This window comes from Microtus ochrogaster, assembly GCF_000317375.1.
Source record: "Microtus ochrogaster isolate Prairie Vole_2 chromosome 14 unlocalized genomic scaffold, MicOch1.0 chr14_random_1, whole genome shotgun sequence".
Classification (NCBI taxonomy): Eukaryota; Metazoa; Chordata; class Mammalia; order Rodentia; family Cricetidae; genus Microtus; species Microtus ochrogaster.
The window spans coordinates 31,901,461-31,926,503 of record NW_004949096.1 but is presented as its reverse complement, the minus strand read 5'-3'; positions in this window follow the sequence as shown (position 1 = coordinate 31,926,503).

Genomic DNA, 25,043 nt, shown 5'->3' with positions numbered 1-25,043 from the left:
TTTTTTAAAAGAAAGATTTAAAAAATTCTACTATTTGTGTTTTTCTGCATGTGGGCAAGTGCATATATGAGTACATTGCCCATGGAGGTCCTCTGCAAGATCAGTAGGTGCTTGACCATCCTTCCCGACCCATCATTGTTTCATTTGTTACATAATTTCCACTGATCTATCTTCAGCCTCATATGCTTCTTCAACTATTCAAAGGAGGTATTTTAAGACTCTATAGTGATGTTTTTTAATTTGGTTATGATAGTCCGGGGCTTTTAAATTGCCATTTTGCTCTTTTGTGTTATGAACACCTCTGTGTGGTGACTCTCCATCTCTCTATCCACTACACATGTACTTCCATTTCAAACTGCAAACATAGTTTTCAACAAATTTGAAATATTTGTAATCTTGAGATTATTTTTACAGTTATTAGGAGTTTCCACAACCATGGGTCATGTTTTCTTTCATTTGTATGTGTAATTTGTGAACACGGGTGTTATCAATATAAAGACTCTGGATCCTGTCATGCTTATTTGTGGAAAATGTTGTATTTCATTAGGTAGTTAGCTTGCTGACTGGACCAGCTCTCCCTGCTCTGCACTGTTTACTAGATAACCCTCCTGGGAACTGCAGCGCCTTTGTGCTGTCTGCCTTTAGCCTTATAAAGTCTCCACTGAAAAGAAATAATTTAGTGCTCATCCAAGAGTCAGAGACGGATGACACACTTAATGGGGGAGCTTGCTGTCTTTGTTTTTTTTTTCTCTCTAAGATTTACCATTCCAACTATTCTGACTGCTCTTTATTTATGTATGGGATGTGTTCAAGGTAGGGAGTGTGCACCTCTGCTGAAGGATATCTTTGTACATGGCATAGGCGGTAACTGGGTTGGGTCTGGAGTGGGCATAGAGGCAGGAAAAGAGCCAGAGGTTAGCCTTTGGTACTGTTCCTTGGGGTTTTTGATACAGTCCTTCAATGATTTGGAACTCAAGCTAGACTAACTGGACAACAAGTTAGCGCAATCTACTGCCTCTTCCTCCTCAGCACTGGGATTATATGCACATAGCAACCACTATGCCTAGCTTTGTATGTGGGTTCTGGGAATCAAACTCATGTTCACATGTTTGCATGGCAAATATTTTACCCGTTGAGCTATCATTTCAAGACTCCTACTGCTCTTATAAACCCATACTTTACTTCAAACATATACATATTCTTCTATATTTGATTTTTTAAAAGGCAAATGGAGACAGAATGTCAAGTTTCCCCCATCACTGTTCATCTGGAAAATGCAGCCTCCTCTCTAGTTTCAAGTTGCTCTGTAATGGCTTTCAAATAGAATTTTTGGTGTAACTTTATTTAAATTTAGTAATTAATACCTGTGGAATAGAACCATGTTAATCCATTTTAAAAAATCAGTGTTTATCTTTTTATCCAAAGGCTAGCAATTCTGAGATCAGTGGTAACAATTATTTAGCAAAATATGCTTAGTGAGTATTTAACACATTGTAAGTCATGTGAGAAAGCAGGAAGGGTTTGATTTTCTCTATTTTGTTAGCTTTCCTCAGCCTTAAACAAAACAAATAGCATGGTTCTTCTCTATATTTTTCTCTAAAAATTTTGGTAAAGAATTAGAATAAAGCTTAATGAGAACAACTTTTGTTAGAAAAAATCTAGATTCTGTCGATGTGTGAAATCTTGCCTAGTGCTTTCTTCCCTGGGGTAAGAACAAGAAGAATCAAGGTTCCATGGATTCGAGTTCGCTATTTTAATTGACAGCCATGACCTGCCTCCCATTTGAAGTCCTCTGTTATGTGGAAGACTCGCATAACATGGATTGGGGACAGCTGTTCTCACTGCTTGCTGAGAATGTCAGGAAAAGAAGAAATAGATAAACTGCAATACTGCACATTAAGGTCAGCTATGCAAGAAAATAGTTCTCAACGTTGAAAGTGATTGAAGCTCTCAAAGTGTGACAGCCGGCTGTGTACCAGGGTATGTTTGCATGACCATGTACGTGTGTACGAACATGTGACTGACTGTTTCTCTCCTGCAGGAGACATCTGTGTTTAAAACGATAGCATATGCTTTTATCTTTCTGGAGTTTTTAATCCAGGCACTGTCACAAAAGCTTATTGCAAGTTATTTTTTTTTAAGATAACATTCACAAATTGCCTTTTTCCCCCGGTAAGCATAGGAGAGCCAAGCATAATAGTGTAGCCAGACATATCTCAGCTGTTCAGGACTTTGAACTCCCTAAAGAAAGTGTGAAGCCTTCCTGATACCCAAGCCCAATATAGATGTGTAGTGTATAGTTGAAATTTAATAGATGTTTAGTGCCAGGGTGTTTTCAAATTGTTGAAGTTTGTATACTAAAAAGACCTTGTACTTCTGCCAGAGGAAGGAAGTACCTTTAAAAATCATATATGTTGTGGTTGTACCACATGGTCTGCCTGGCCAGGGGATGTTACAATGCACAGAATAATTCAGGATTAGGAAATATGACCATGCTTCCCTTGGGCTCTGCAAAATTCCCTGTCCCTTTTGAGAACATCATTTAAGATTCTATTCCCATTTCAAGTAACTAGGGTTAAATTTCTTGCAGAAGTAACGTCTGAATCTGCGTTTGACAATTTCAACACGTGTCTTTAAGGCTTATCAGAACCTGCCAAAGACCAGCAAGATAGTTCAGCAGCTAAAGGTGTTTGCTGCCAACCCTGTGTATCTAATCCTCATGCTTTACTTGGAGGAAAGAGAAAACTGAGCTGTTCTCTGTTGTCTGTTCACATGCACCCAAGAACATACTCCCGCCCCCCCCCTCTCTCTCTCTCTCACACACACACACATACACACACATGAAGATAGATAGATGATAGATAGATAGATAGATAGATAGATAGATAGATAGATAGATAGATGAAATATTTAAATGTAACACAAATTTTTAAAATCCTGTTTGCTCATCCCTCTCCCCCATTTTGGTTTGTCATGGTTACCTTGATAGACACCAAAGTGTCTCATCTTGAACAGCAGAAGTTTATTTTCTCCTTGTTCCAGACGTGGTGACTCCAAAGTCAAGATGACAGGATTGATTGCTCTGACACATGTGTCTTCTCCCTTCCCACCCATCGAAAAAGCTATCCTTTTGGGGGATGTGCACCCTAGATGTCTCAAATTTCTTCTTCAAAAAGCACCAATCGGATTTTATTAAGGCACCTTGAATGACTTCATTTAAACTTAATCCATTTCCCTTTAGGCCTTATCTCCAAATTCAGTCACAGGGTAGAACCTACAACTGGGACCTCATTTAACCGTAATTACCTCTTCAAAGGCCCTGTCTCTAAATATTTAGTTATGGGTAGCACAGACTACTAGTAGTGCTTTAGTTTAATTACCTCTTCAAAGGCCCTATCTCTTAGTTGCAATCATATTTCCTTATTGAGATTAGAACTGGAACAAGTGAATTCCAGGGGACAAGGGTCCCATTCTGTCCACGGTGGTCACCAAATCTGTAAAAGCCATTCTGAAACAAAATAACCATACAGAAATCTGTTAAAGAAAAGGCACTGGCAAATTGACCTCATTGAGCTTTGTGATAAAATGAGGCTCATTCACCTGCCCTTGAAAAAACCTTTCAAATCTTTTTTTTTTCATTTCCTGAGCTAAAAGTAATAAGAAGCCAGCTTCTCCGTACTGGAAATATTGGACAGATTAATCAAAAGATGGAATGTCAACAACAACTAAGGCCAATTTTTCTAAATGAAGTATGGATTTAAAAAAAAAGAAGTAAAATAAAGAGTAGTTAAAACTATCAAACACCTTTTAGTCTCTGAACTATCCTACCAAATATAAATAAAGGCTAAATGAGTTAATACGTATGAGGAACCTAAAAAGTGAGCAGACATAAGGGGAATGTTCTGCATATGATGGCCTTCACTGTTCCTTGTGATGAGGGTGGGAGATAGAAATTGACCTTTTAGGGGCAGAAAACAGAAAGTGAACAATCCCATTGTTGACCTTGACTAGAAGCCAGAATTACTAGTAAGGAACTGCTTCATCTTATCTCTCCTGTCCTAAGTCAGCATCGCTGCTAGGAGCCATGCCTGACAGTGTAACTGGAACCCCAGTCCAGACACAAATCCCTTTTCGTTAACAACTTTGAAATTGGATCTCTGAATTCTCATAGTGGAAAAGGGTCATATGTGTCCCCCAGTTTCAATCCATCTCCTAAATGATTTCAGTGTCTCTTAAATAAGAGCTGTTATAGTAGTGTTGAAGACCATTGTGACCCATGACACAAAAGCTCTTGATCAAAAGAATGGAATCTAATTCTTGCTTTGATGGAAATATGATGGTTCTGATTTGCTCCAAAGATTACAGCATTATTTACCATTTATTCTTTCCTTAAAAGTTAATTCAGTAAGACTTGTCAATCACCTTGTCAAATAGCAAACTTGAAGGAAAACTTATTCACCTAAACACACACTAAGAAGACAGGAGGAATAATTATCCCCTTAATGAGATGATGTGCCTGTCTTTCTCAGAAACCCTGTTCTTGGTGGGGAATGTTACAGAGCACTGTGGAGTCTGCCTACTTTTCTCAGTTACTCAGAAAAGCTTAACTTTTCCTTTTTCTTCCTTCTATCTTTTTCTTCCAGATATTGGTCAAAGCATGGGTCTACTTTCTCCCATGCTCTGAGCAGCCTCTTTCTCTAAAGACCCATCTTCCACCTCCACCTCCGATATGACTGATGCTGTTTTTTTTTTGTTTTGTTTTTGTTTTGTTTTGTTTTTTTGCTGAGCATGCCAGCCCAGTCAGAGAGTATGGCTCTCTCTCCTTCCCTCTTCTCCCTCTTCCCTTACTGGGCAGCTGCCAAGATACACCTCCTTTTCCCATGTTGTTTGTCTCTCAAACTTTAATAAAGTTGCCTTCAACTTTGCTTATGAGCCTGTTTACAAATTGTTTTACTAACAGTGCTTAGAACAAAGAGAGAGAAACCTCGTTTCCCAGGCAACACTTGTGCTATGAAGACATTTGTTGTTCACCTGTGTTATCTCTGCACAGCACGGCATGACCTTTCCCCATCATTCAGACTCCAGATTCCCTTGAACAGGCTTCACTTTGGCATTCCAAATGTTTTGGAATTCAACCTCTCTTTTGAAGCCCAAGAGCCACTGGTGAATATGCTGTTTTGAGTCTAGCCTACTTATCGGCTCTGAGAATTTCCTTAGAGGTTGCTTTGTGATTGAAATTGAGAGGAATCCCTTTCTTCAGAAGAAACTATTGACCAGTCTGTCAGACACACACTGGATACAAAGGGCTTGAATTACCCAACTGTTCAGGGAAGGCTCTTGCAGCCTGTTCTAGCATTAGCCAGGAAGAAGCCGTCTTTATATTAATCAGGTCCCCTAAGGATGTTGACAAGGATAATAATTCTTTCCCAGTGTGCTAATAGAACTCTCACTTGTTTCATTGCAAAACAAGACAGGAAAAAAAGGCTTTGGGGAAGAATACACATTTTTAATAGAAGCTATAATTCTGTGTGAAGGGTTATCTGAATAGCTTGCACAAGAAATGAAATTATAACACTTATCCCCCTGATATGGCCATTGAGGGAATGAAGCCAAAGTCTTATCACCCTTTGCAGTAGAGGCTTGTAGGGAGTTGGTTAAGACTGTGTGGCTTCTGTCCATGGACTTGTGCTTTGCTTTAACAAAGCAGAACACTGGTGTTGTTACCCTTTGCTTCATCTGATAGCACAGATTCATGAGCAATAAATGGTATCATAGCACCGAATTCATCCAAGGTCAATGTTCTTTAAAACAAATAGTAAGCACAAAGCGGAAAAGAACTGTACCTGTGTGGGGTACTGATGATCACAGTTATCATTTACCATTTACCAGACATCATCCTATTGAGTGAGATGTGTAAGACCACACCCTGGCTTAGTTTAATGGCTCAGAAATGTCTAGCTTGTTGCAGGGTCCCTCTGCAGAACCCCCCCCCCCAAGAATTGAGCCAGCCGCCCACAACTGGCCCTGGCTGAGGAAGGTAAGTGTGCCTGCTCACCACCCAGCCTCCAGGTCCAGGAGACAATCAGCAGGGAGTCCAGTCAAGCAGCTTGCAATTTATAAAGCAAAAACCCATGAATCCCAGAAGAAGCAGAAGAGGAATTAGTCAATCACATCAGCAGTCACATCTGCATGAGCCGAAGCTCCTATCTTCCCTAATGGAGATCACGAGGTCATAGGGCATCTTACGCCATCTTTAACTCCGATCATCTTTTTTGTAAATAAGTTAGATCTCCTCCCTGCTTGCTCCCCATCTTGGCTGGAAATATTTTTGCTGGATTTGTAACATCACTGTTTTTTGTTTGTTTGTTTGTTTGTTTTTGTTTTTTTTTTTTTATTTCGTGCTTTTTTCTAGCTGTCATGCTTTTGGCGCAGCTGTTATGCTTTTGGTGCCAACTGTGCCTTTTTCTAACTGTCACTGTTTTAGTGCTAACTTGCCCATTCCAGCCTCCTATATGCTTGATTTGGCCCACACCTTGCCTGTGTATATATTTCCCCATCCTCCAGTAGATTACCAGAAACCTAAGAAGAACTGAGATCTTTTTAGTCCGAGTCCTCCAGAGAGCAGCTGCACTTCATGGCTAAAGAAGACCTTTTGTGTTCATACCTACTACCCAGTCTCCTAAGAGCAGCATACAATCTCCAATCAATTTTGAAACACACTTAGACACAGAAGATAGACAATTAATGTATCTGGGCTTTCCAGAGAGTTGAGTTCAAGCAAGTAGCCCCCAAGGCCCAGAATAATGGTTGCTATTTTTATCATCACTGAGGAGAGAAAAGACCATAAAATAGCCCTTGAACCCACCCTGCTTTGGACACTGACTTTCTCACCCAGGTAAGAGACATTTGCAATTAGTGTATAGAATCTCAGCCTCTTATGAGAGTAAGGACCCACAGAGAAAGTCTGATCCAATGTTCTCATTTTACAGACGAGAAGACTGAGACCAGAGTCCTACAGGGGATGTACCACTTCTCCAAGTCCACACCATAGCTAAGGGCTCAGCCAGCTGACTCTTCCAGCATTGCAATAATTTCTCCTTCTAGGTTTGAAAGAAGCATGATATTATATTTCAGCCTAGCTCTCACTTTAAGCTTAAAATATAAACCTAATGATTTTAGTTAACAATTTGGAAGAGTCTAAGCAAAACAGGGCTTAGGAGAAGACAGAAAAGTATGGAGAAAGAGGCTTGCCAGGTTAATGGGGAAGAAAGATTATGAGCTCTTGGGGGCCTTTCTCTCCAGTGATGAGAATCCTTCTTGCATATTGAAGAGGATTTGTTTCATCACTCCTTAGATCTGGGGGTGCATATTCTCTGCTGCTTCTCTATTCTATTGCTGAATAGAGAGAGTGTGGCTTTACCAACCCTCTGATCTCTTTTTGTTGATACCCTAGTTTAGGTTAAAGAACAAGAAGAAAGCAGCTAATATGAAGCAAAAATGTTGGCATGACTCTTTGAATTTAATAAATAACTATGATATCTGGAATCATAGCAATAAATGTTTATGCAAAATTAAACATGTGTATACAGAACTTGTAATACTGGCATCTTTGCTACATAGCAAGGTTAGAAACTAGTGAAGCACGTATGCTATTTGGAGTCCTGGAGTAATGAGACTGGTGGAGTAGTCTCCAATTGAGAAGTGGTCAGTGATGTGAGTACCTGGTAGAAGAGGAATGCATGTCAAAAATAATTGCAATCTCACTTTCTGCTCAGGGTACCACCTACTCTTGAACAGGACATTTCAAAGGAGAAGGGACTATCGCAGCCACAGACTCTCATGTTGGTTAGCCTGATTTTGTATGACTTGACTTTCTAAGCAGCTCAAATGATCGTATCATCCATAGGACATTAGGGTACACAAGCATACCACACCTGCACTGCAAGCCACAAACAGATCACTGAGTATCTGCAGAAAAGTCTACATCATAGCATACTTGGGAGCTGGGATACAACAGGATGGCACCATTGTGGTTTGCATTGTCTACTTTTCCCTAGAGACACTTTTTTTTTTTTTTTGCTTTTTCAAGACAAGGTTTCTCTGTACCTTTGGTGCCTGTCCCAGAACTAGCTCTTATAGACCAGGCTAGCCTCTAACTCCCAGAGATCTGCCTGCCTCTGCCTCCTGAGTGCTGGGATTAAAGGCATGCGCCACCACTGCCCAGCTTAGGGACACGTTTATATGGGCCAGAGGGAAGGATGCTTCTCTGTGCTGGGACACTGGCAGTTGTCAGCACTTGGGATCTTTGTGGGGAAGCAAAAAGTTCTTGCCGTTGCTCTGTTGCGTTGCTTTTGTGACTAAATGAAACTCCTTATTAATGAACCATACACGCAGATGTCCAAGGTCTCTGCACACCTTGATATTAACCGGGCCATCATACATTTTAGAGGAGAGCTCTGGTAGCCTGTTGGCCCGATTTCAGTCTGACTTGATTTAGAAAGCATCTCAGACTAATTGCTTTGTCCACAGGATTTTAGGGCAGGCTAGCACACCACCCCCGAAATACAAGCCACAAATAGGCCACTGAATATCTGCAGAAATGTCTACAGGATTCTTCATGAGAGAAGAGATATCAACAAGCGAGACACCTGAGATCCTTTGCTTGCCATCCAAGGCATCCACAGAAGCTGTTTGAGCCAGTCCCGTTCTGTGCTGTGTGTACTAAGTCATACTGCAGCATGTGCAATTCTTTCGTTCTTCTGAGGTGATTCTGGGTGGACTCGATACAAGTTAGCCCTAAGGATGTTTTGTTCAATAAATTTTATTTAAAAATACGTCCTCCCATGATAACATACTATTAGTTTGACAAAGCAGGGAGATGCAAAAGTTTAATCCAAGCTTTTTGGCATGTTTTTCTTCCTAAGAGAAATTGAAATGTAGCAGCCCTTTATACAAAAGAGTCTTTCATAATTGATTCTGTGATGCACTTTTGGCATGGGAATCATCATTAATAGAGTTAATATAGTTCATACAATTTCAAAGCAAAGAATGTGCAGGTGAGGCCTACACCTAAAAATCAATAATCTCATATTATACTAGAGAATGAATGAAAAAAGAAGACATACCTGCATTCAGTCAAGTGGGTAGACCTGCACCAAGGCAAACTGCCTACAACCCCACCCATTCAGTCAGTTGGATAACCATGTACACTGTTAGACCCGTCATAGGTCCATAATAGCCATGACACTTTTCTTATAGATGTTATCACTTTTCACGACCAACAATAATCCTGTGGGAAGCACCTGGAATCAGCAAGTTGATCTTTTAAAGAAAACCACAGAGCAGACGTAGAACTGCAAAGCGGAACTATGATGGAGACACAGGCATAATCCTCAGCAGAAGAGAAAGGGATAGTGAATTCAGATCGATGTCAGTAAAATGAGAAAAGGAGGAGGCCCTGGAAATTAGGCAGGCGTTTTCCTTGCAGAAATGCCCTGCTCAGCCAGATAAAGGGCTTGACAAATGAATGACCACTACTGCCTTCCCAAGACAGAGCCTTTCTGGGTCCTTGCCTCATGAATTCAAAGATTGAAATGAATAGATCACAGAGGATGAGTTTTACACTGAATTTATTACAGGATTATATGTAGGAGTCAGACAAAAAAAAAGGCAGGCAAAGTTCCTGTACAGCAAGGATGAGTCCCAGGCAATGTGTTTCTGTCAAACCGACTGTCTCGGGGCTTTCGTTGGACTTATGGTAGAAACTGGGATGTTGCATAGGAAGATGAGTTGACTGGTCCAGTCAGTGCTGCCACAATGTGTCCAGGTACCTTCAGTTTTACTTTCTCAGGTTTAGTTTCAAGACAGGAATGGCAATCAAGATTGTGTAAAAGGAGAAAAAGATAACAGGAAACCAGAGCAAAAGCAGAGACCTGTTCTAGCATCTTTGGCCTCCAACTGTGACAAAACCAAGGGCATTTCTACCTTTGGGGTGAGAATGACGGTCCCTATCTCAATTTTCCAAGCAGTTTCTATCTCCCATTCTCATCATAAATAGTGTTTTAGGGTCACACAATTCCACGGCTTATCATTATCAAAAATAAATATTTTCCTTAGGATCACACGATTTGTTGTTGGAAAGAAATATGGAACATTTCGTCCTATCTAGTTTCCTTAGAGTTAAGATATTCATATGGTTCCTTGCTGAGTAACTAGGTAGCAATGAAGTCCAGAGTAGACACCAGCACTCATAAGAAGAAGATCAATTTGCATTTCAACCTGCCAACCTCAATGCTGCATACATCCATACATCTCTCGGTTGCATGGTGCTTCATTTAGTCTGATAGTCTGCTACCCCATCTGTACCCCTCCCACATAAATAATGCTCATTATTCTTTTGTAGGTTTTCATCTATGCAAGGGTAATAATGATGGTTTTCTAATCTAGCGTTTCAAAGATATAAGGCTGTTAGCACAATTAATAAAAACCCAGAGACAGAAATTATGGTTCAGCCTGAAGGTTAGAGAAGCAAAACAGCCAGTCACTGGTTCTTACCTCTACCTCAGTCAGAAATGGTGATCCTGCCTCCAGGAATCTCAGAATGAAATTGTTTCTAAGATCTGTCTTGAATTCCTCTCTAGGGCTGAGATTAAAGGTGTGCAGTACTACCGTCCAGTTTCTATGGAAAAGTAGTGTGGCTACTGGGATTAAAAGTATGTGTCACCATTGACTGATCTGTAAGGCTGCTCAGCATGGCTATTTTACTCCCTGGACTTCAGGTAAGCTCTATTTATTAAAAAGCAAATGAAATATCACTACATAAGACTGTGGTGGTTTAAATAAGAATGTATTCCATGGGTTCATATATTTGAATCCTTAGTCCCTACTTGGTAGAACTGTTTGGGAAGGATTAGAAGGAGTGGCCTTTCTGGAAGAGGTGTTTCACTATGGGTGAGCTTTAAGGTTTCAAAATGCCATTCCCAAATCTCTCTCTCTCTCTCTCTCTCTCTCTCTCTCCTATTTGAGATAAGAATGTAAACTCTCAGATACTGTTTCAGGGCTGCTGTTGGCATGCTCCTTGATATAACTGTGATGGGCTCTAATCCTCTGGAACCATAACCCCCAAATTAAATGACTTCTTCTATAATGGCCTTAGTCAACGTGCCTCACCACAGCAATACAAAGTAACTAAGACTATGATATTCACTGGGGACTGCAAAAGCAGAAGGCTTTATGGAATAGATACACAGGTTTGCTATCATTTTAGGATCTGGTTTTATTAGCTTGACAAATTTGAGGTGTTTTCTTCAACTCATTTAGTTTCTTTCTTCCTTGGTACTCTCATGCCTTTCTTGAGGGCCAGCTTCAAGAGTATTCTATTATAGCATGAAGAAGAGTATTAAAATGTTCTCAGTCTTCTGCTTTCATCCATGTCTTCCCCATAGTGTCAAATTCCTGACATACCCCCTCTGAGGCAGACACACACAGAAAGAGAGGGGAGGGGAGCAGGGAGAGAGGGAGAAGGAGACTTTTGTGCATGCAGTATTGTGTTGATATTTTAAAACTCACTGCATGCACACCAGCGTTAGTGCAATATAACTTAAGTCCAAATAGAATTTGATGTTTCCCCAAATGCTGCTGCCGAGACGCTCATACTTTTCTCTGGGAGAAGCTTCTACATGTAACTGAAACAGTCTTGAAATTTGGAGTAACAATTTGATCCAGGTAACTTTTTAGGAAAAGTTTTAGGGGAAGTCCTGAAGTAAAGATAGTCAGTCAAGCTCTCTGAAATAAAACTGTAAGGAGCTGATTGACTGACTTAAGCAATTAATTGAATTAATTAGTTAATTGATTAAAATTATTTTTATTTAATGGCTTAATTGTGTAGCTTTGGCTATTTGTGGAGCACCTGGAAGGAGGATCAGGTTCTAGCCTGTGGGAACCCATTCTCTGTGGTGGGATTCTATGCTCAGTCTTAATGCAGGTGGAAGATAATTGGTCCTCTCTCAACTTCATAGGCCAGGTTTTATTTTACATTCCAACCACAGTTATCCCTCCCAATCCTTCTCCTGCACCCCATCACCTCACTCAAGTTTGCCCTCTATTCATTCTTCCCAAAGGGTAAGACCTACCATAGGTAGACAAGTCAACCAAACCTGACAATTCTCTCCTGCATGCCATGCAGATCCAGCAACCTAGCAGAGAATCAGGAAGGTCTCTAAAGACCTAGTAAATCTAATGATTCCTTTTGTCTAGGAAAGTGTTAAATGTAAGATACACAAAGAGGAACATTTGATCCAGGTGTTAAAGAAAAAGTAAGCAAAGCAGTGAAATCACAAACTTACTTTGTCTCCTTATTGTGATGATATAGATTCAATATGGATTCATATAAGAGCCCCCTTAAAGAAACAACACCTATTATCTCATTTTTAAAAGTTTAATCTGTGATGAAGAAGATAGCCATGACGGAGGGAGGGAATAAGTCATGGCCTATTTAGTGAGCTTCATGTCAGTCTGGACTATAGGGTGAGGCCCTGTTTCAAATCTTAAACTAGGTAAGGGAAAGAGAGTCAATAGGGGAGGGAGGGAGAGAGGGAGAGAGGGAGGGAAGGAGGGAGGGAGGGAGGAAAAGAGAGTAGTAGAGCATATAAAAAATTTTAAATGATAAAATACTGTAAAGGACAGTGAACAGACAAACATTCACATGGCAATTGATTAAAATCCAGAATAAAAATAACAAAAAAATCTAATGATAAGAGAACAGATAATTCAGTCAATAAACGGACCCATGAGTAGAACTAATGGTTCTAAAAGAAGTGCAAATGTCTAACAAACACACATGAAACTGTTTACCATCCTTAGTCATGAAGGAAAGTCGAATTAAGCTTCATTGAAGATCAAGAGGATGGCACAGCAGATGCAGGTACTTGCTATCAAACCCAGTGACCTGACTTCAAACCACTGAACCCACATATCAAAGAAGAGAACCACTCCTGCCTGCTCTGCTGTGGCTGACTCACAGAAACTTGGCACACATGCATACACAGCACGTGCAATAAAGAACAAATAAATAAAAAGCTCAAAAACCTATTTCAGGATTGATAGCACAATGGCAGTTAATAAAACCAACAGCGACAAATGCTGGTGGAGTAAATGATGGAGAATCAAACAATTGCTCATCACATAAGGCATAGAGAATGGAAGGGGATAGAAAAGGAACTTCTGGACTCTTGATGGGAAGATGAGTTGGTGGAGATACCATAAAAATCAGCATAGAGGTCCAAGAAAGCTTAAAATAGAGTTTTCATGTCATCTAGATATAATAGTCCTGGGCACAAACCCAAATACGTTGGAATCAGAATATGCACATGGATGTATAACAGTGATGCATGCCATATTTTCACAGACTTACTCATACTAGCCAAATTATGGAATCAACCTAGGTGAATAAAGAACCTGGGGTCTACTTATACAACAAGGCACTATTCAACCATAAGAAAAGACTAAAATTATACTATTTGTGGGGAAATGGGTGAAATTCGTAATATTAAAAAAAATTAGCCAGATTCAGAAAGACAAATATCACATTTTTTTTCACATGTGCTTTTCTATTTAGAGAAGAGATGGCAGGATGAGGAAGAACTAACAGAGAATAGGAAACAGGAAAAGAAACAACAGGACAGAAGAGATGGAGAGAAGATAATAGAGGGAGGGTGCAGTTAGTTATCTGATTTTATGACAACATACCATACCGGAAGGAAGCCACTCAAGAGAGAAAAGGTCTGTTCTGACTCGGTTTTGGAAAGCCTTCAGTTTGTCATGACTAGCAGCTGTAGTGCCGGAAGTGAATGAGGTAGTGGCAGTAAGAGCTGGAAATTGTTACCCCTTGTATTTTACCTGGTCAGGAAGAGAAGATTGCAATCAGAAACTGGAAGTGGGCATACCCTTTAATCCTCCAATCAATACCCAGATCCAGGTCAATGACCTGCTCTATCTTCTAGAACCCATGTCTCAGTGTTTCTGGTTTCCCCAAATTGGCTGTCCAAAGTAGAACGCATGAGCCTCACTTTCAAACCATAACAAGGGGTATGATTAACGCACATTATATTCAAGTATGAAACTAGCATAATGAAACCCATTGTTCTGTATAATTAATATATGTTAATAAAAAAGAAAGGGCATAGTGTGTGTCAGAAAGATAAACGATCAACAAATGGTTGCAAATAAAACAACAGCTCATTACTTTCTTGAAATTATTAAATGAGAAAATATTTCATGTGCACCAGACGTAGCAGACATTTCCACTCATAAAAAGTGCAGCCTTTTTCCACACAACTTTAGAAAATACAGAGACTTACTTTAACTGTCTAAGTAGATCTGAGCATGCTGGTCTTCAATTGGGCATGTACTCAAGAAATGTTTAGTGGGCATATGCTCTGTCCACAGCTTGGATCAGAGGATATATAATAAAACTCCCTAGCAAATGGGTGTGCCTGCTATGGCTTTTGAAAAAAAACTAGCAATAAATAAAAGATATTTAAGAGTAGTGAGTGTTGTTAAAGGGCTTAATGGTTACCCGCATGGCTAGCAGTAGTCTTGAAAATACCAGCAGATCAAAAGTATTGTCTCATCTCTAAGAGACCAATGAGAAGAACATATAATACCTGAAAATACCAAACCACCTTCTGCAGCTGTGAAGTAAGTGAAGAAAGCCTACTGTGCCTGTGGGTACTGAGGAGACAGGGAAAGAGAAGAAACCCTGATTGGCTAGCAAAAGTTAAAGGCTGCATGGGGAAGATAATTTAGCAGGAAAAGACATTTGTTGTTCAAGCTTGGTGACTTCATTTCTAACCCTAGAGCTCACATAAAGGTAGAAGGAGAGAGCTGTCTCCACAACATTGTCCCTTCTGAGCACATGTACACTGTAGCATGCACATATAAACACACATGCAAGCATGCACATGTGAACACACGCACACACACACACACACACACACAAATAAAGATTTTTTTTAAAGCAAAGGTGATAACTCTCCTCATCAAGAAAACCTTAGCTTCCTTCTGGCACTATCTGGCATAAGGAGGGTCTGAGTTAGCAGCATCTTGTGCATTTTAGCTCTCATTTTTTCCCTCTCTTTCTAGCTGAGACGGAAATAAGAATATTAGCTGCATTCATCTGCCCATTCATCTAAATGCTCGCACTATCAAGTATGCTGCATATGAAAGAAAGCTTTATAATGCATAGTACTCTATTTTCATCCACTCTCATAAATAAGTTCTGAAAACTGTATCCAGTCACCAAATAATACTACAGAGCATCTGTTAAAGGCATTGGAATGTCTAAAGGGCCATGATAATTTGGCCGAGAAAGATGAAAATCAGAAATAATATTTGTCACAGTAGCCACAGCAGAGAAGTGTGCTTGTGAGAAACAGTGCAAAACAAGCTGTATAAGGCAATTTTCCTCCAATATAAAAATATCCTAGAAGACAATAAAATAGCCATTTGAATGGTGATCTCATGCTGGCTGGGGAGTATAGGCGACCATCTCTCAGCTCTTGAGAAGGTGATTGGCTTAGATTGCATTAAGAATCTTAGATTAATATGCATGCAGAAAAGTAATTGAATTGATTATTGACTATTCAGATTATAAAAAAGTAGTGATGGAAAAAGGAGGTACAGTGTGCAGAAGAATTGAAGTAGTAGTATTTAAGATGTTTATAGAGTGTCAAAAAATAGACGTGATCACAGAAGAAGGAAGGTGCTGGGGGAGAGTAGGAAGCACATTCCAGGAGGGAGGGAGGAAGGGGCAAGACAGTCTACTAAACCATCTCCCTTTACAGCCAGGACAATGCATGTGTGCCTTCTAGTCACTGGTGAACAAACTGAGCAAACAACCTTACTCTTTACCTTCATTCTCTAGAACATCAGACATCCAACCAGATGGTTCATACAGAAGGAGACTAGATTAAAAATGGGTGCAACTCTTTGTCAAGATAAAACTCTTTGTCACCATAAAATTCAAAGAAAAGAGGGTTATCAACTTGAGGGATGGGGCATGAGAAGGGTGTGAGTGAGGGTAGCTGAGAGGAAACAAAGGGAGAGGAAAGAAGTACTGTGGGACACTGGTCTTGTACTTTGTAAAGATTTGTCATTTTTATTTTAATAAAACACTGATTGGCCAGTAGCCAGGCAGGAAAAATAGGCAGGTAACCAGGCAGGAAATGGAGGTGGGGCCCCTAGAACAGGAGAATTCTGGGAAGAGGAAAGCTCAGTCTACAGTCTTGAATCAGCAGCACAGGAAGCAAGATGAGAATGCCTCACTGATAAAGGTACTGATAAATGTAACTAACATAGATAAGAATTATGGGCTAATTTAAGAAGTAAGAATTAGTTAATAAGAAGCCTGAGCTAATAGGCCAACCAGTTTTTAATTAATGTAGACCTCTGTGTGTTTCTCTGGGACTGAGGGGGTGTGGGATTAGGCAGGACAGAAACTTCTGTCAACAGGGAAATGATGTACTTGCATCTTGCTTTAAAACATTAAAATTAAAAACTCATAGGTTCTAAAAATTATGCTTCATGTCCTTATGTTGTTTAAGTGCATCTCCTCTCACATTTCCCTTTCTTTATATCCACTCATTATTGTTGCGAGGTTGTGAATCAGCTACATTCACTGAAGGTCTCCTCTGACCCAGCTCAGGGGTGGACCTTGGAATACAGAGACAAGTAAGATAACACCTTGGTCACTAAGAAGCCTTTAATACAGCAACAGACACAGAACAGGCCAACGAACGACTTCAACAACGTTTGACACACAGGATAAGTTCTAGCTTTTTACCCAATACCTGATGGAGGCCTTCTGGGTAGAACACTAAAAGGAGCGAGGAGGCAAATGTGGGTGGCAAAGGTTCTATTCCACCACGACAGAGATGTGTGACAAAGCATGGTTCACATGAAACCGGGAAGCAGACTGTGGCAGGCTTGAACATCATACTGAACAGGGATCAGTGAGATGCTCTCTGAGAGTTATCATCATGAACATCCATAACTCTGTTCAGGCACTGACTCATGGGCACACAGAGAATGAACATTCGCTGGCGTCAGAAGTCATGGTAGGTGAGATCTTCACTGGAACAGAGCTACACCCAGTGCTCCATATTCCTGGTCCATCAGAGCAACAAGAGGACTGTGTGATGGATTTGGAGGTGCGATGCCCCACCCCAAATACATTCTGCAATGTCTTCATCTAACCTTTTAGTTGTATTCCAATGCATTATTGATTTTCAGGATACACTGGGAGTCTGTTAATTGCATTTTTCATCTTCGTGGTGCTTGATAACCAATATGGATATCTTTCCATTAATACTCAAAGTGCATCTTTCAAATAACTCAGATGTCTGCATTGACATTCATTTTATTCTTAAATTTGTTGAGAAATGTAGAAGAGGGTTTTCAAAAAGTCCATGTAGCTTTTAAAACTTTGAAAAAAATTCTATTTTCTCTATTTATTCTAGCAAGACATTGGAAATGAACGTGGAAAAAAATATCATTCCTCTTCAGTGTGTGCTCTTCTAAAAGTCAAATTAAAATGCAGAAACAAAAATAAATGAAATTAAGCTATAACCTTAACATAAAAACTTACAAGAATACAAAGGGCTTATCTCTACAATTTAATTCAGCATTTCTTAAGGAAGAAGGCTTTTCTAGATAAGCCAGTCTTCAGGAACAGTTTCTTCAGAGGTATGAGAGCTGGCTGAAACAAATAAAACAGTAATAACATGACTAGGGTCAACAAGAAGCAGGGAAAATGGTGGCAAAAATGAGGGAGCTAGTGAAGAATAAATAATAGGAACACTGAGGAAGCAATGTTTGCGGATTGAATACCGCAGCAAGGAAATTAAACTCCGAGTGAGAGAAGAAATGAGCAAGACCAGGGTTCTCTCTCCAGTGAGGAGAAATTATCTGCTATAGGTCATAAAACTTTATAGACTAATAACCTCTGACTTTTGACCTCGTGATTCGTTTTCTCTGAGCAGAGTGACAGGCCCTCTCCTTTTGAGGAAAAAGAAAGAAGCAAGATGGCTTCTCTCAGTCATCAGGCAATGAGGTGTCTCTGGGTCTCAATTTGCCTGCAGCCTTGCTGCTCTGATTCAAGTCAGGAGAAGTTATAGACAAACATAGAGTTAAGAGACATACGAAAGAGTGTGTTGTGTGTATATTGTGCGTGTTGTCTGTGTTGTATGTATTTACTGTGTGTTGTGTGTGTATTTTATGTGTGTGGTGTATAGTGTGTGTGTATTTTGTGTGTGGTGTGTGTGTATTTCATATGTGTGCAGTGTGTGTCATGTGTGTATTCTGTGTGTTGTGTGTGCATTGTGTATGAATTCTGCGTATATTGTATGCGTGTTGTATATGTGTTGTCTGTGTATTTCATGTGTGCTGTATATGTTGTGTGAATTGTGTGTGTGTTGTGTACGTGTTGTGTGTGTGTTTCAAGTGTGGGGTGTGTGTTTCTATCTATGAATTATTTCTTATGAACCACATGTAATATGACACTTTCCAGCTCAATTAGCCGACAATAGTGGTTAAGAGTCAACAGAGCCTGTGTGTAACTGAGCAGTGCTGATCTTCATTTACTCTACGCACCACCACTAACACAAAAATTACTAAGAGGGAAGAAGGCGAGTTCTTTCATTTGCATTGAGCTTTTCTTCTTGGCAAGAGACTCCCATTGGTAAATGGGCACATTTCCACACACAAGCCATCAAAAAGATATTTGCTGAAAAGCAATGAAACACAGTACATACACCCTCTTTGATGCTCCCTGAAGCATCAGCGAGACTGACTGGAGTCTGGGAGGGAAGCCGAGGTAAATAGTTCCTTTTAGGACAGTAGGACCGCTGCCTGGCCAGAGCTGGCACTGACTTTGGAGGGCAGAGGAGACTGAGTCATTGCCCTTCATCCAGCTGACTTGTTGAAAGGGTGCAAGAAGTTCCCAGGGGTTTCATGCTGTTTGGAGGCAGGCTTCATTCCGAATGGATGGGAAAGAAGATGGGGAAGGGAATTTTGTTGCTAAGCCTCCCGGTGACTTGCCAAAATTTTGCCTGTTTCTTTGTGAGTCCAGTAACCACCCCAGCTGGGCTGCCCATTAAACAGGAAAGGGATGAATATGCCTGGTCCTTTTTCAGCTTTCAAATGTGCCCTGATGAGGGTAAACATGGCTATGTTTGTTCTCCAAGGGGAACAAGTCAGGCATGAAGTTCCTTTTGTTCAGATCAAGATCAACCCCTATCATTCTGAAGACCCAGAGGGGTTGGCAGCTTATTCTGGAAAGCCCACCTGGAAAGGACAGAGCTCTCCAAAGCAGCCCAGTGGTTGCCTGAAACCCCTGGGAAACAAAGACACAGCTGATAGCTGGGAGAGGCCTCCTTACTGAGTATATGGTTCTGGGAGAAAGCCTCACACAGGAAGGAGAACAAGCTACTAACCCCGCAGTGCTTCAAATGCTACGGGAATGTAAAAAGAGAAACCATGACTGATGTATTAGTGTCTGTTTCCTGTGCAAGTATATGCAAAGAAAGCGGGGAAGCAGAGCCAAGTCCCTCTGTGTTTCAGGGAGAAACTGAGTGTCTTGAGTTGGTGCATACTGTGAGGTGTGTGTGTGTGTGTTTGTGTGTGTGTGTGTGTAAGTGTGCACGCACACGTGCAGTGAGCATCTTAGCTCCATTTCCTGTCATTCAGCTGCATGCTGGGCATTTCTGATTCCAGTTATTATATCTTGTTCCCTGCCTCCATCTCTTGACACCTGGGCAATTTTCTGCTACTCTTAAAAGAAGTTGATAATTAGTGCCGAGATGGATTGATAACGAAGAAGTGAGTAAGTCATCTATCACTTGTCATCTATCACCAATAAATTTATCGAAAGGAAAGCAATGTTCTTCATCGGAGTCACAGGATCACAATCAAGAGCAGAACCTGACCAGTGATGTGGCACTACCGAGAACTCTGACAGAGAGAACAAGGGAGGAGAGACGGTACTTTAGCCAAGCTGGGAAGGCCTGATGGACCATGATGATCTAGACACATGAGGATTGCCACATAAGAACGGGGGTGTTCAGAGGGTCCCCCCATTAGCAGACCAACACCATGGACATCGTTAATGCTTGGATAGAGAGCTGTTGGGTTGATACATCACATTCTCAAAAACATAATAAGAGTTAACCGCAAACAGCTAGATTAGGACATAAAGTAAATGAAGTCCTTAACTCTTAGATTATACAGTTTTTAACTAAATAGTCTTTGAGAGTTCTTAAGAAGGAAATGATACAATTAAAACTGCACATTTCAGAGATTAATAATGGGCCATATTAGCATGATATTAGCAACCAACTCATGAGAGTCAGTATCTTCATCATCTAGTTAAATCCTAACAAGTTGTTCTGCTTTTGGGTTATAGCAGAGGGAGTAATAAAAGAAGGAAATGACCGGGGACTCTGTGAAAGCAGAATCCACAGATTTGACAGTTCAGTGGATACGCCTGGCAGAGGAGGGAGAAGAGTCAGAAAGGATGCCAGGGTTTGGAGCCCCAGGGACTGGAACAATAGTGTTGCCATGGAGAGACAAGAAAGTCTGGAGACTTGGAGGAAGTTGAGCTTAGTTTGCAGTGTATTGAAATGAGGGTACTAGCTGCAAACAATTAGGAAAACTCAGCATGCGGCTGAGTTACAGGAAATAGGACAAGGCTGAGGCTTAGAGTGGGAGGCATTTATTCAGTGAATCGTTATGGAAAACCTATTCTGTACCAAGCACTGCATCAGGTACAAGAGTCACAAACATAAGACAAGGCATGCAGCTTCTGCTTTAGAGGCTGGCAGCACTGGGAGAAATAGGCAGGTGAATTTACCAGCCCTCGAAAGCTGATAGCTCAGGAAAAGGAAGGCAGGCAGACTATATGACATTGGGAAAAATACAAACATCACTCACTGCGTGGTCAGGAAAAGGTCCTAGCAAAAACTGACCTGTAAGTGTTGGGAGATGAGACGGCGAACGCAAAGAGAGTTTCCATGCACCGGGAGAGCAGCAAGACTTAGTGAGCAGGAAACAGCTGGGGAGTTCTAAGAAAGGGGGCTGGACGATAAGACCAAATATCCTTAGTCTCAGGGACTTTCTGAGTTGGGGCTGCATCTAGAGTATCACGGAGGCAGCTGGTTGGTTTTAAGCTGAGAACTTTTCGATACGAATGTTTTAGAAATTTCTCTTAGCAGCCATGAGGGAACAGAGAAGAAATAACAGAGGCAATGAGATCTGGACTGAGAAATGTGAAAGGACCCAGCAAGTAGAGTGGGGGCATCCCTAAGTACCTTAACTAAGACAGAGAGTCGGGTAGGACAATCAAGAAAGTCATCAGATCATTGCCACACATGAGGAACAAACACAAAACCATGTGTGTGTGTGTGTGTGGTGTGTGTGGTGTCCTCATCCGCACATGTAGTTTAGCCAAATTTGGTGACTAACAGAAAGAAGGTAGTTTTGTGATGCTAAATTTGTGATTATACTAAGTATGGTATCCAGCAGGCAGTTAAATATGTATTGATTGTGTGCGAAAGAATTCAAATATAGGGATATAAATTTTGGAGTGATTATCTTACAAATGATAACTGGACCTTCAGAAATGGGTGTGACAATAAAGAGCCAGGATCTATCCCGAAGAATATCGCTATTTTAATAACAGGGGAAAAAAAAAGACGATAATGAACAATGGGGAGTTTATCACAGAAGTGGGAAGATGTCTGCATTCCAGAATACAAGGTAGGAGGACACATGGGGCTGGTTGCAGTGAACACTGGTAGGGGTCAACAGGGAGTCTCTATTGTCCACAACGCAAACGTCATTAATGTCTTGGGTGAAAGCTGCTCTTGCAGAAGGTATGAACACAATCAAAGCAAAGTGGGTTGTGGAGTTAGATTCGAAAATATTAAGTGTGAGGGAACAAGATAGCAGAACTAGCCTGCTGCTCTATAGGGAAGCAGAGGTGGAAACAGGACGGGGGGGGGGGAAAGGCTGAAGAGAGAGCAAGCAGATGATAGAGAGTAACAGTAACGTGGAGGAGAGGTGTGGAGACCACGCATCCCACACATTTGTTGGGATGTACAGGGTTAGGAAAAGTATAGATGGACCTGCTGGACATGGGCAGGCAAAGTTATTGAAAAGGCAGAAAAACGGAAAACACAGAGGAGAAATCTAGAGGAAGAGGTGCTAGGCGTTGTATTGAGTAGAGTAGGTAGGAACTCTGGTTCTGAAGAGAATGTTTCTGTCCCCTTGTCGGTGCTTCACAAAGAAAAAAAACCAAACAACGCACATGCGAGGGTCAAGACCATGCTGCTTCCCCAGTACTCCACCACGGGATAGGTAGGATGTGTTAGATTCAGGCCTAGAAAGCTTAGGTATGTTGGTCCCGCCAGAAAGGCATCAGCAAGCACGTTTCTGAGAAGGTCTAAGATCCAGGACTCAGAATCACTTACTGTTTGAGTGAGCAATATCAGCTTAGATGAAACACATTCTTTTGGTTTGGTCATGATTATGGCAGTGGGAATGGGAGACACGGAAATGTGACAAAGGATTTCAGGGAAGTTCAGATTGGGTGGGAAGAAGGAAGGAGATCTCCCAGTTCAGATTCCTCCCAGGCAGCCACACACTAGCCCCTGTCCTGTTCCCTTCAGGTTCTGCCTGCTCCATCCCTCTCCTTTTGCTGATTTTTATTGTGAAGTACCCAGTTAGTTAACACAATCATATGCACAAAGTATCTTTACCAGCACCATAGCAGGAACAACTTGCTAACAGGCCCGTAAGTTGTGGGCTTATGTTCTCTTGAGCCCCCAGTAATGCAGAGTAAGTGGATATATTGCTTGCACATCATAGAGGGGCAGCCAGGTAGTTGCTTAGCCTCTGCCTAAGCTCGCTGTGGAGTAACTGGAGAACTTCAATACGGAAGACCATGGAAGTATCATTTGAGTTTACTTTCTTGAAGCTAGAGAGGGGAGAAACATAATGAATTCCAATTATCTCTTTGCCTCTCAGAATTATTCCAGGAGTAGGACACTCAGTGCCCTGGTTTTCAGAACCTCTCAGTCTCTGAATGCTAAGGAAATGCTAGGAAAGCAATTCCAATATGTGCAAATGGAAAGCCAGAATAAACCCGCAACCTTTTTTCAATGTGGAAACTTTAAGCACTCAGCAGGAAAGAAGTATTTCTCCTGCTACAGATACAGGAAATTGTTTGTTTCAAAAAGGAGAAAGTTTAAAACAAAAAAAAAAATAAGAAGTAGGATTCACGAAGCCCTGTTCTGGCATGAACAACACAACAGAGTCAATACATCAGCTCCAATGCCAAAGGCTTAGACTGCGGATATGGGAAAGCAAAAGTAGTTTCCAGTCTGCTGGTTTTTGCCCATCAAAGGAGGTCATTTAATGTTCTGAATTCACTAATAAATTAGCCTAAGGAATTATCTTCTTTTGTTTTAAATGCTTACATAAAACACAACAGAGTAGTCAGTTGAAGATTCTTTTGCTTTAAATGCTTACATAAAACACAACAGAGTAGTCAGTTGAGGATTCTTTTGCTTTAAATGCTTACATAAAACACAACAGAGTAGTCAGTTGAGGATGACACCAGCCATACTGATTTTTCTGTGACAAATGAAGCAGATCATTGAGTTGATGAATAGTAATGCAATTATAAGAATAATAGCAATAATTAGGACCCAATAACTGGGTTTAGGAAGACCATTTTCTGTTGTATCCATGTATCCATGTTTACTGTTTGATTGTAGAAAAGTCATATAATGGCCCACCCTTTGGACATTGTCCTACACCCTAGTCACAGAGTCTGTATTCTCCCAACGCCAGCACCTGCGTGCATCTCCATTTCAGTATCATCCTGATGCTCGTGGAGCTTGCTTTGCTTGAAGGTGTTAAGAGCCAAAGCCTCCCTAATGATACCTGATTTCTGTTTTGTTGGACTCTGCACTAACGACTTTATTGCACTAAATTCTCAGAGCAGTTCTTTATAGTATGAACGAATAGAGTATTGATTCGCTGACTTTCACAAAATGGTTGTATGATATCACTTCACTCACTCACTCACTCACAGACACACACACACACACACACACACACACACACACCACACACACACCTGTTCACAAACTGTCTGGTAAGTCTCCCAGGTACTGAGAACCTGAATTCTCAACATGAGCTTGTGGAAATGAGTGTTGATGTGTGTGTAGAGCTTTATGCACCTAGACAAAATAATGAGGTGTCTCTCTGTGGACTTTAGTGGGGCAGTTTCTAAGACACAATGTTTGGTGAAAACAAGGTACAGACTACTCGTGAATGTATGAATGTGTATGGGTATGAACTGACCGTTTCTTTAGTGAGAATTTGAAGCTGGAAGAAGTTAGTGAGATAATATTCCTCTGGAAGGAGGTCCTAGGCTCTGGGTCAGGAGGAAAACGTTTTTATTTTATACTCTTAGTTTTGGGCTTATGCCACTTTTAAAAAACCAAATAACAAAAGAAAAGTAGTTGGAGTTTGAGAGGGAGAAAGAGAGAGAGAGAGACTACTTAGCTAACTCTCCCAAAATTTCCTCAGCTAGCAAGTGATATTAAAAGAGCCCAAGAGACAGCTCAATGGGAAAAAGCATTTGCCATAAAACCTGATGACCTGGGTCGAACTCCCAGGACCCATGTGGGGAAAGCAGATAATCAGCTACCCCAAACTGTCCAGTGACCTACACATCTGCTGTCTATGCTTTCGAGGTTATTTGTGTGTGATCAATTACTGCGGAATGTTGGATGAATCCATAGCTCTTTCTTACTGGGAGCTGAAAGTCAGGCATGGGGACAGCATTCACCCCACAGAACCAGCAAATGCTAAAATTCAGGTCTTTGCCCCATCAAAAGCCAGGTGTTAAATAAATATGAACATACTGCCAGACTTAACCTCATTGATAGCATACATATTTAAAGGGTTGTAGCGTGTGT